General features: G+C 42.3%; 1 protein-coding gene across 3 annotated transcripts in view; it reads left to right on the top strand.

Annotated features, from left to right (window-relative positions):
• The window catches only part of ndrg2 (NDRG family member 2), a 34,800-nt gene continuing 21,485 nt past the window's right edge, over window positions 1-13,315 (top strand). Inside the window, exons 1-2 of one of the 3 annotated variants that reach the window (XM_037112157.1) lie at window positions 1-1,245; window positions 1,368-1,442. The gene's annotated coding sequence lies outside the window, so the exon portion shown is untranslated. Of the gene's footprint in view, window positions 1,443-3,215; window positions 3,334-13,315 lie in introns of all 3 variants that reach the window. The other 2 variants (XM_037112155.1, XM_037112154.1) reach the window with 2 other exon arrangements.

Genomic DNA, 13,315 nt, shown 5'->3' with positions numbered 1-13,315 from the left:
AATGTAATGACATGATTTTATTTCACTTTACTGTGCTGATGTTCCACCTGGTCTTCAAAAAGGTAATCTTACAGGATGTATGTGAGGGGGAAAAGGCTGTTCATTTGCATTTTTCAGATTGAAATGTTAATTTAGTTGAGTTAATTCCTGTCATTTCCCAATGTATAAAATGCAAATAATACAATACAATACAATTAACTTAATGTTTTCTAGCTTCAGAAAACAAAACAATCAAAAACAAATTAAGAAAACAGAACCAAAAAAGGTGTAGCCTTTTAACATCAATTAAATTTTGGCAGCTGCCTTTAAATTATACAGAGTCATAACAGAAAGTGACAGCAACTATGAATATATATATATACATTTTCTGCACTCATCTAATAAAATCTATGAAAGAACACCTGCTCATTCTCCCTCATTAAAAATCCCAGAATACATCAATGCACAAATTAACACTTGCGATGTCACAAAATCATGCTCGTAACCCCGCCCCCTTTTAAAAAATTGGGTTTTCATTGAGCACAGAGAAATGTGAAAAGAAAAAAACAAACAAACAAACAGTCTTCTGGTGTCAAACTATGCACAAACATTCAACAGCAGGAACAGCACTGACTGTTGAATATGATGGAGGAACCTTGTTCTCCAGGGGGGGACTCTGGGACCTGGACTCCCCCAGCCAGGGGTCTAGACCACAAGACCCTGTCCACGCTGGACCCTCTTCCTGTCTTTAGCCCCAGGTGCGTTTGTTTACCTGCTGTTTACGCTGGACGCTTCTGCACGAGCTTCTACTGGGGTGGACTGTACCAATGCGAATCATAGGAGGAGGGGGTGTTGGGGGGCGTCAGGATGAGAGGCGACGCTTGTTTTTGCTCCCCGTCGCGTCAGGATTCAGTCAGGTTCGAACCGGAGCCGTCGCAAGGTGCATCAAATAACATCGTACGTGTGTTTTGGATGAAAGCAAACCAGCTCACCCGTGTTTATCACCGCTCCGTCGGGTTATAATCCCACCCCCCACCCCCCCTTAAAGATACAACAAACTCCAGCGCTCCATCTTGCCTTTTGATTGACCGCTCCATATTTTTCTTCGCTCCTGCTGGAGAGAGCAGAGAAAAAAAAAACAGAAAAGGAAAAGAGAAAGCGCAACACCGGGGGAAACTGAGAGGGAAGAAGAGAAGGCACGGCGGAAAACACAGGAGGTGGAGGCAAGAGAAGAGAAAGTGATATAACAGGAGACTAGCGAGAGAGGTTGTGTTTTTTTTCTCTCGGAGAGGGACAGGTTGGGGGAAAAAAGAAGAAGGCATTTCGCAAGTGGAGAGCGAGACTTGCCGTATCCTGAAAGAAAACAAGAAAATTGTGTTTTTCTGCAGAAGTCCCTGCTGCTGCCTGCTGCCGCCGTGTGAAGAGTCTTCTCGTTTTCCCATCCGCTGGTTTTTAATACAAAGGTGAGTTGAACGTTTCAACTGAGCTGTGATTCATGTTAAAAAAGTGTCTTTAATGTCCTGCTAGGAAGGAAAAAGTGAAGGGAGTAGCCTCATTGTCCGCTCAGCAGTCATGCAACAAGGCAGTGAAATTGAAATAAATGTGCTTTTTTCCCCCTCTTTCTGTGCAGTGGTGTTAAAAAAAAAAAAAAAAAAAAGGCTGTTCCTCGTGTTGAGCATGGCATATTGCAAAGTAATCAGTGCCCCTCGTGTTTTTCCCCCGCTCACCTAGAAACACCCCCCAAAAACACAGCTGAACTCTGCAGGACATTAATATTTAGATATTTAAAGATGCACAAATTGGTAGAAATCATGATTTAAATGATTATATCCATGCATGCTGCCTGGTGTGATAGAGAGGAGGGGGGAGTGCATGTTATTGACGCGCACATGTGGCACAGCCAGCGGGTCTTTGTTACCACCACCACCACTACCCCTCCTCCATCCATGATAACCAACCCAGGCATGACAGCTCACTGGCATGGCTAAAGAAAACCCCCGGAATGTAGGCCGTTATTGACATCCCCCTGCCACATGAGCCTGGATCATGCATGAACCTGACACCCCCCCCCCCCCAATCCACCCGTCCATCCATCCTGTCCTTGAGCTCCCTCCTCATACGCACCACCGCTCAATCCTTTGTGTTGCTCAAAACAAGGGGATACTTCTGATTTTACCCTTCATGGAAAAAGCTTGTTTTTGTGTCTCTCTCTCCCCAACAGGAGGGATGAGGGGGGGTGGGGTGGGGGGTCGAAAAGGAGAGGTGGGGTGTTGTGGTTCTTGGCGCGCCAGACGAGGGGATGTAATGTGTGTCAATGTCAAATGGAGGTGTGTCCGTTGTGTATGTGTGTGTGTTCACTGGCCCTGTGCTGGCTTGGATTAAAAAAAAAAAAAAAACACCCCGAAAGAGGAAAATCCAAATGCAGCAGTGTCCTGAAATGATATGTTTCATAAGAGTCCCCCTTATAGAACGTCTTATAGCCCGGCAAGAAGGGGGAATGTTGCGTTCCAGTGTGTCGTGCCAGACCAAGGACGGACACACACACACACACACACACACACACACACACACACACACAGATACACACACTGCTCCACAGACAGTTTTTTTTTCCCTCACTGTGTGCTGCAAGCTGCACGCACTCAAGCAAAAAAGCTCCCGCGCGCAGATTCCGTGAGTCATACCGCATTCGGAGCCTTGCGGCCCCATCGCTCCGCGAGTGAAGTGGAGCCCCTGCTGATAAGAAGCGTGCACGCCCCTCTCAAGTAGGCATTGTTCCAGGATCGTGCACAAACGCGCGTGCACAGGCTTTTTTTTTCGGGAAGTGTAGACTGTGGTGAGACATGGAAATGCGCACACCTGCGTGCACACACACAAACACACAGTCTACTGTTTGTCTTTCTTGGTTGGAGCTGCTGGTGGGTGTGGTGTTACCATCATTTTGTGGCTGTTAATTACAAACGAGCTTTCAGCATCATGCCACAAAGGGTGACCAAACACTGAATAACTCTTGAGGAACTCAGATTTTTTCCAGTTGGATATTAAAGGGTCAGCTCACCAACAATCCAGTGAGGTTTTGAGATCTCTGCTTTTACCTTCAAAGAGTGCTGAAGGATTGTTGGTTTTTGTTTGCTAAGACGGAAGCAAAAACATGTCCAAAAGACGTCTTTGCTGACACTGACCTTTAAGATGTCTTTTCTGCGTTCACTCATGATGTCCTATTGACTTCCTTACAGGGCTTTACAGCGCAATGCTAGACATCTTTCTGACTTCAGTCAGGGACGTCTGAAGAACTTCTTGTGGTTCAAATTTCAAGTTTTTGTGATGGCTAAGATTGACTCCATGCAGCATGAGGTATGCACTTTACCAGGAGAACTACTCACCAGCTTTATTACAAACCATTTTTTGGTCATCCAGCCTTCATTAGGCAAGCTAGTATTCCATGGTTCATATCTAACTTGTAGCCTCTGATGCATGGAGTCACATTTGGCTGTCATAAAACCTTTTAATTTTGAACCGCACGTCTGTGACTGAAGTTCAAAAGATGTCTGAGATGTCTCTAGTTGAATTCTTGTCAGTGTTGGCAAAGACGTCTTTTGCGATGTGTTTTTGCTCAGTGGGTAGCATCGCCCTGGTTCCTTCGACAAAAGGCCCACAGAATTTTCCTTGAATTTTAGGTTATTGCGTAAAATAACCTATAATCCAAAGACAATCCTCTAGGCCTTGGATTTTAGGTTATTGCATGAAATAAGCTCTGTGGCAAACACAAGGTTATGAAACTTACAGGATTTGTTCAGCAAGATCATTTTCACAGATGAACAGCACTTTGGTGATTGTGAACTCTGCAGAAGAACTTTAACATTGGTCTAACAACACCACTGCTAATCATCCCTCTACACTATACTATTCACACTTTACTATGAATTGAAGTTATAAAGGTGAGAGTTAGAATAGTTTGCAGCTTTAGACGGCCTTTGAAGTGTGATGGTGTTTAATGTCCCCAACAACCTCTGAAGTCTCATTTAGCCGCCATTGATATGAATGTTAGTGCCTGCTGTTTTTGAGACCCATAAATGTTGTCATATGTACCAATTGATTTATTTGCCTTTAAACAAAGATCTGACAAGCTTGTGTTAACCACAGACCTAATTTCAGGCATTTAACCCAAAACCCACTGACCTCCAGACAAGGGAACCAGAAATGCAAAAATAATAACTCATCTCTGAGTTGTAGGACTCTATGCAACCATGGTAAAAGGAATTTCAAGGGTTAAAAAGTGATATTTGAAAAAATCTCGTAGGCACTGTGTCTTTGGGACTGATTGTGGGCAGCCTCCACGGGGACAGTTTCTTTGCAGAAAGCCAATAAAACCCAAATGTGAACTTGAATTTGGAATGCCAGTTTCATAATGTCACTTTTCAATGCCCTGTGCAGCGCAAAGAAAATTATTTTCACCTCTATTGTACTGGAGATGGAGACAGACATATCAGACGCTGATATCTTAAAACCTCAGCAGATAAAAATAATACAATCTGCAGTAGAAAAAGTATATTTTTATTAATGCATTCCAGCTGATAACTTCCATGAACCGACAGTGAAAACCCCTGAAAATGAAAACTACATTTTTCTGTTTTCGTCTGTATTTATAAGTATGACTCAGGTCCTATGGCTGCAGGATGTAATTACGTTAGAATAGATATTTTGTAAAATCATTGTAGTGCTCATTGAATCAAATTAAGATGTCCTGAACCCTCCTCCCACTGCTTAACAGTCATATACAAACAGTGTCTCTGTTGTTTAATGTTTGCAAGCTTATCGTGTTGGTGGGAAGACACGTTAGCTTTCCCTCTGACCTGTTCCTGTATCGGAAATTACAAATCATGGTGTATTTACATAGGTCACTTTGGAGTTCATATTGTCCTGTTGTGCATTTTTTTGTTTTAATTTGATTCAGATCGATGAGCTGAGACCTGTGTAACACTGACTCACCCGCAAAGCCGGTTCTTCATATAGACCTAGTAAGGTTATAAACATTAAGAACATATAAAAATGAGCAGCTCAATCAATAAAACATTATTGTTCTCCAACCTTTGCTAATTAATGTATTAGGGCAATGAAAAGATTAATTAATGATTAAGTCCATTGGGGTTTTGAACTGTTGATTAGACTAAAAAAGTAGTTTGAACACAGAAACAATACAGTTAATGTATTCAAGATACAATAAGATGCCTGTGGGGTGAGGCAGTTGTGTGCTATTATACAGCCACATGCAGAAATACTTCACTATATCTTTCCATCAACTCAGGAAAACTTGATTTCAAGGCAAAAGACTGAACAAGTTGCTAGCATCAAGTCTTTAAAAGTCATGTGGATGTTCCAGTACTCCGAGGTTATAGCCAGGTCATTGTTCATTTGAGCGAGCTTGGCTGTTGAGGTGTCACAGCAGTGATCTGTGTCATTTTTCTGCAGTCCTGTCATATGCATTTGTCAGGGCCAAAAATAAACCCCTCAGCTGTACCAGTTGTCTGATGCTACATCCCCGAGTGTTTGTGCTCGAGCCAGACTAATAATCCAGAGAGATCAACTTGTTGACATCATTAAACTGTGGTGGACTGGAGCAGTTTGCTTCAGAGACTTGGAGCCTGCAGATATTTCTTATCCCACTGACATAGCAGAAATATCTACACATGATGACTGTAAGGATGAAGTGTGATCTGCATGTCACTTCCTTTGACAAAAGAAAGTTTATCTTAGTAAAAACCGTCGATGGTGATACAAGCAGCCACCTTTCATTGCGTCTAAACTAGATTTGGGCAATGTCTACCAAAATGGCATTTGGAAATGTCCACAGTGAAACATTGTGATGGACAATGATGTCTTTGTTCAAGCGGTATCATTTCAGCTGTGCTTCGATGGGGTTAAAGTTCCAGTCGGTAAAATAAATTAATTATGAGTCTCATTCCCAGGTCATCAAATACTGACACTTTTTGATGGCGGCCAGTATTTGACAAGTTCATAAACCCAGAACTTGTATTTGTGAAGTAAGGAATGAGACTCAAAAATCTATCTTATCAACTTTAACCAATAGTAAAGCATTTTTAAGGGCTACACATGTACTCATAGAACTGGAGTTATATCGGTAAGTATGCTGTAGTATGCATGGGTGGGTGGGGCTTTTAAATCAGCAGTTGACGACTATCAGCCATTGGCTATGTCCCAATCTTACTCTGAGCCACTGACCTTGTTGCTATGGTGGCTATTGACCAATATGACCTCATTACAGACTTGCTGTACCATCACTGGACACTGTCGGTTTTCATTCGGATCGTCATTGACAGTTTGACCTTTTGCACCACAGGCGGGGTCAGCTCTTTTTTGTTGTTGTCCTTGTCTAATGGTGCTGAATAGAGGAGGAAATTAAAGTGGAAAAAATGGAGACTACATATCAGTAGCATTCCAATTGCATATTTACTCCATATGCTGAAGCACAAATGCACTTCCTCTTCTATTGACATGAGGGGGGAAACTTACCTGAGCGTATTCAGACTGTCACCTTGTCTGTTGACTCTACCAATATTAACATTTACTCCCGCTGTGTTTGCTTATCCATCAGTAGTGACTGCAGGGGAAAGACGATATGCTTGACCTGTTAGAGCGGTCATGGTTGTACATTGGTGAGGTACTAGAGTTCAAATCATAGTTTGATTCTGACCTTCAGTGTTGGAGAAAGGGGATTTTCAAGAAGATGTTGTTTCAGCAACAACACGCCTTACCTCAGTATTATTGATATACAATTTAAATTAGGAATCATTACTTATGAGCACACTCTGATTTTGACAATTTAACATTTTTTTTCTACAAAATGCTGAAAAATTGAGTAATTTCCCTGACTTTGAATGAACTACGGTGAATAATTAACCGCACAATCTACATGTTGTATCATCTTACTCTGCATTGCACTGAGGTCTGATAGCTGCTAGGATATAAAAGACGCTGCTAACACTGTGGAAAGGTAGATGAATGTGTGGATACTAGCAAACTAGGTCAGTAAACAGCTATAATTGGATTCCAAGCAATTCTTCAGGGGTGGATTCAGGTCCCAGAATATCAGGGAATCAAACACTGTTGTCATCTCCACTGGAAATAGTCTTTGTCCTCATGTTGAGGTGTTGACGACGCTGAAATGGTCTCCTCTCTAATGTGTGCCAGCTGTTGGGTTTGTAAGAACTTGTCGGTGTTTTGACTCGAGCTCTGTATCTCAACCGCAAGCCACTGATTAAATGTGAAGCCTTGTTGTAGTCTAAGTGGACTGTGTTATTGTGTTTGATGGGGTTTCAGTGCTGATGGTGTTTCGGAGCTGATTGCCTCTTCAGAGTTAGAGTTTTATTTACAGCTCCGTTTGAGTGTGGCTGTTCATTTGTAGCAGACGTTCTCAAACGTGATGGAGGGCCGATAAGCATTAATTAGTTTGCTAACTAGAATAAGCAACAACAGTGATGATTTAAAACAAAAAAGAAGATAAAGTAACAGGCTCTTTATAGGCTCTTTATATATATATATATATATATATATATATATATATATATATATATATATATATATATATATATATATATATATATATATATATATATATATATATATATATATATATATATATATATATATAATATATATAGTATCAGTGAACACCAACCAGGCGATTTTAACGTCTTTTAGCTTCTTGTTTTAATTTATCTAAATAATGTAGTTGCTTTCCGGTAGTTGTTGTCCACTCCACAAGGACAGCAATGTCTTGCTTAGACGTCTTTTTCTGCAGATGAAACAAGACATCAAGAGATTAGAAATACAGCTTTCCTTATGACTCCATAGGCACACAAACATATTGCATATCCCTTTTAGCATACAGTAGCATCAGTGTGTCCTGTAATAATTCATGTTATTATGTTTGAGATTGTAGTAATCTCATATTTGGATATATTTTGTTGAAGATCAGATGATGGTTAATAAGCCAATACAGTAATCATTTAGATGAACTTTTGGGAAATAATTCACAGCTTTTAAATATGACTATTTAATGCATTGGTGAGTTGTGAGAATATATATGTAAACAAATAACCCTCCTCCTAGCCTTTATTTACATGCTCCAGTTGTATCCATGAAAGCCCATCTGAGTGCCGCCAGTGTAGCATTTTTCTAATGTTGGCACCAATAGAAACATTGATTCTTCTCTGTTGACAGTGGATTCAGTCCGGTGTGTTCAAACCCCAGCCAACACGACACGAGAGACCATCGGAAACAGAAAACAAACACTGAAATTTGTGCTCGCAGGCTACTAAAAATGAATCGTTTGGAAGGAAACCAGAGCACAGCTCCAACAGCTGAAATGTCGTTTCCCACTCAGACCTGCATCTCGTGGCTGTGTTAAGAGGATTTTTGATGATAGTTTCTAAAGAAATAATAGTAAAATTCTCATCTCCACCGGCGCATGACGGACAAAACAAATCAGACTGATTCCTTGAAACGGGGAATACAAATACACAGGGGACCTGACAGCACGGTGCCTGTAACTGAAGGCAGGTAACTTGTTTCGATACAGCTCGTGTTATTTTTGGCAGCGACATGAGCTCGGATGTGTTTTTTTTTTTTTTTACTGTTCGCACAGTGAAGAAGAGCGAGTTAGCTGATGACTTATGCGGCGGTGAACAATGCTGGCTCCCTGCGTTGGTGTTCGAGATCAGTCTAGTCAGAGTCAATTCTGACCATGCGAGTGAAATTTTTCATCTGAATTGTCATCATCAGACTCTTGGCCAGCGTCAGTGTCTAGTGCAAATCAGTCTGGGCGTTTTGTTAAAATGTGGATTTTGTATTTTTTTTTTTTTTTTTTAATGTTCTGTGTAGGTGTAGTGGAGCGTAACGGTCTCAGCATCTGGGTCGCTGCGTATGGATTTTATAATGTGTAGGTGTCTACGCTAGCACGGTAGCATCTAGGCCAGTGTGTGCTTGTCGGGGGGGGTTCAGTCCTTTTTCCCGATGGCTAGAGGCCAGATACAGATAGGCCGGGAAGCACAATGCCCTGTCTGTTCCCACGAGTCCACCGGCTCTTTACAACACCCTATTTATAGACAACCACTCTGCCCAAACTCCATTCATATTTCTAATGTTGGAAGCGTATGCACATGTATTTTTTTTTTTCTTTCTTCTTTTGCTAAAGCTAAACGGTGCCCTGCAAGTGTTACACTCTGTCACTGTGATTTTAAATCGAAGCTGAACCCCTGATTGCTTCCAAATGTGCATTCAGTCTGGCGCTGTCAGAGGCGATGGTTCACTGAGGGAAGCATTCCACAGCGCACGGTTACATAATCCTGAGTGTTTGTCAATAGATCCACAGGCAGAGGAAGAGCTGAGCGGGGCAGAAAATAAACGGCAACACAAAACAAAACAAGTTGGTCCCCCGCTGGTACGCACAATGTCCATGCGAGGCGTATTTATACAGAGTAGTGTGTCTGCAGCGGTGTCTCAGATCTCCTAGCAACACGGGCTGCCGCCGCGGTGGAGGTCCGCCGCAAATAAGAAACATGCCTGTAGGCTACTGATCGATAAATATGTACAAACACATACCTGAAAGTTGGACTGCCCTCCTGAGAACAACTAGAGCTAGAACTGGAGATGTTCAACGAGAAGTCTTGGTGTAGATGTACTGCAGTTGTTTTATATAGAGACGATTAAAGTCCAGAGGGGACGGTGGGTGGATAGGACAAGACATCACAGTTAGCCACTGATTGTTGATGAAAAAGTTTTTTTAATCGGTCAAACTCTTATCAGCGATTAATTGATCAATCATTAACATCCCTAATCAGGGACACAGGAGCCAGCTGTTTCTGTTTGCGCTCCCCCAGGAGCGTTATCAGCTTTCAGCTTCAGCAATATGTTTTTGTAATGTTGGACAAACTGTGAGCAGTTCTGGGAAATTCTTAATGACTATTCAACGAGAGTAATAATCTGTTCAATAATCAAGTTAGTTCCAGCCTCTCATAGTGATAAACATATAAGGAAAGAAGAAATATCATGTACTAATCTCTTACAGATGCTTCTCATGACAAAAATCACTGCAGTAAACATAGAGATTCAAGATTTTAGGTCACATTATCCATTTTTTGAACACCAACACAAGTGGATGGAAAGGCTCAGCGAGTCGAGGAAAGATCTGGACAAGCTCTCTGATAAAAGTAATATTTAAAGAAGAGAATTAAAGGATGACGGGTGGCTCAGTTGGATTTTATTTCTTGGCTGAGAGACCAGAGGATATAAACTATTTTTAAATGTGTGAATTGTTCAACTTTTTTGGTCCAACTGCCTTGAAATTTGGACACTTTCAGCAGCAGCACCATCAGACACGAACTAAATTGATAACTGATCTGATCTGAGACCTAATCAGGACGAATGGCGCTCTGTTATTGACGCCACGTTGTATTTTAATGATGTTTCCTGTGTCGGTCGCATGTATCGAACCTTATGTAAGCAGAAAATGTCACTCTGTATTTACTGACATCCAGAGGAACCAATTAGCCATTAATAAACTCAAGGGGATGAGCGGCATCGACTCATTTCGACTTGATTTTTCACAGTTATCAATCAGCAGTTAAGCGAATACAGTAATCAAAGCAATTAGGCGCCCGCTGTAATAATAGCTCCCATCGTTCGCTCCACGCTGGCTTCATTTTTATCGGCTGTGAGCTCACAATCAGACACAGTAACAGGGAGGAGCAGATACTTAGTGTCCGTTTAGCTTTGAGTATGGACATCTGATCTATTATTCATCTACACCTATTTAATTTATCTGCCCACCCACACGGTAATCCCCTCATTATCTTTTCATATTGGAGCTCATAGCGGAGACCGTTTGACTTAATTCAGTCCCATAAGTGTTTTGCATGAAGCAGGACAGTCAGCTCTGATGGTCCGGACAGGAAGTGTAAACAGAGGACGTCTGTTACATCTCGGGGTGGACCGGCGAGGCTGAGTGGCAGCAGCACGAGGCGGCCATCTTCATGCGGTCCATTTAACAACACCATACGTGCTGCAGGATCATCGGCGTGACTTGTAGGGATAATGTATAGATACTTGGCAGCTTGCAGGCTGAAATCTACTGACGAAGACGAAGAAGGCGAAGGCTTGTGAACAAACGTGCACCATAGTCTGGTTTAAAGTTATTTGAGAGAGAAGTTCCTGTTTCTAAAGTAGGAGGACACCCCAGTTTAAATGCTGCTTTGAGGACGTTTTACATAATTTGGACTAAGGCCGTATTAATGCTGCAGTATATAACGATATTTTATGGCAGATCTTGGCTCCAGTAGTGACAGATTGCTGCACAGCCTGCACCGGTCACAAGGGGATGTACATGATCAATTTATATATCTATTTAAGTATGTATTTATTTGATTTTGATGTTCAGCGACAGCCGTGACCAGAGGCTTGAAGTTTTCAAGTTGTCCCTTGACACAATGTCTCGAGAACGCCTTGAGGGAAACTTGGTACAAACGTTCACTGGGACTCGAGGTTGAACTGATTAGATTTTGGTGGCCAAAGGTTGAGGTTGCTGCGATGTCACAAGATGAAGTTATGAGATTTGTTATATAAACAGGTCGGAGGTTATATTCTGCGAAAAGGGGTGAGTCACAGCTCAGGAACGGCAACTTGACTGGCGCATGGAGGCATACAACCACAAGGCCGTGATTCTAGTTTGTTTGTTTGTTTGTTTATATGGCATTCAAAACTTGACTGAGATGATGAGTCATTTAGTTTCTAATAAAGTCAAAGAGAGTTGTGCTTTTTTGTGGTGGTGACATGGTACAATTAGTTTAAATAGTGTTCTCTGCAGGGCCACATTGGTGCTCCAGTTCCTCCTCTCTGGACCTAATGGTTAGGGGGTTGGGATTGAGGCTGGATCTAGAGGTGCAGCTGGAGTCGGCCAGAGCCTGTTTCCTCCTATCTTATTATATCACCTTCAAAAGTCCATTGTCTGTTGAACTTTAATGTGTTTCCAACTTTTTTGCTCTTAGCAGTTTGGGAAGGCCCTTTCCTGTTCTGACATAGCAGTGAGCTGGTGAACAATGTCAGGTCCATGAAGGAATGGGTTTACCATTTGGTACAAGCAACCTGAAATAGAGGGAAGGGTGATTTTGTCACTGAATCTCGTGCCAAACTCTGATGCCTGTATTGAAGTCTATGGGAGATGCATGGAGTTGTTTACCTGCTCTCTGAAGTGTGTCCTCTCATTTTCTGGAGGCATTTCTTCACCCTGGTCAGTTTTAGTGTGTCCCCCATAGACATGAACACAGCTGACACTACAGCCTGGCACCAAAGCAAGATTAAGTGACACAACGAGCCTTTCCCTTCTTTTCTAGGTTTCTTGGTTTGTTGCAGAATGACCTGCCCGGTCTGCAAAGGGCCACAGTCACATCCACATCCTAACACCTTTGGATTGAACTGGAACACCGGCTGTGAGTCAGGCCTTATCGCAGGACATGGCGGACACTCTCGCTGGTGCTCTTGTGGCTGAATGGGGGCAAATCTCTGCAGCTAGGTTATAAAACCTAAAGAAGATTGCTGCAGCAGCGTATTAGCGCCCGTGGTTTATGGAATGAGATGTTCAGCAATCACGCAGGAGTATAATGTCTGGCTATTAGTGGGACAAAATAAGCAACTTTTCATTTAATTTTGACATTAAATGCAGGCACTATATTATAATAAAACTGCATGTTTTGGGAGTTGCAGCCTTGAGAGAAGCTGTTTAATGTTCAGCTGCAGCAACCATCCAGTCCCCATCACCAAGCCATTTATCTTTATAAGCTTTTAGCCAATGGCTCCGGCATGTAAATGTTCCCTAGCTTGAAGGTCAATTAGTGTCTGTGTGTGTGTGTGTGTGACTACATGGATCTCTGTGCGACTGTGATCATGTGCTCGGCCGTTGGTCTGCGAGCTGAATCGAAACAATCCATTCCGCCGTCTGATTCGCGTTCAGGTCTGTGTTTTTCATGTAGCTGAATACACTCCAACAGATCTGACCCGAAACAACTGAACCGCTGTCTTCTGTACATTTTACATAATTAGTCGAGGTAATTGCTGGTTTGGCCCTGCACTTCACTCTGATGCACCCTCGAAGCCATTGAGCGAGCAGACTAAAAGCCCTCTCTCGACTGCGAGGGCTGTTTTGCGCTGGAGGAGAGAGAATCTGAATTTCATAGATAAACAGAGAGAACAAGAATCACATTTGTTCTTCTGTTCTGCGGACTGGACTTCCTGGAAGTCCATAGTTGGGCTGCACATAGTCATC

The sequence above is a fragment of the Acanthopagrus latus genome, chromosome 10 (assembly GCF_904848185.1).
Source record: "Acanthopagrus latus isolate v.2019 chromosome 10, fAcaLat1.1, whole genome shotgun sequence".
NCBI lineage: Eukaryota > Metazoa > Chordata > Actinopteri > Spariformes > Sparidae > Acanthopagrus > Acanthopagrus latus.
The sequence above is the reverse complement of the archived record's forward strand: the minus strand, read 5'-3'. Positions and strand labels throughout refer to the sequence as shown.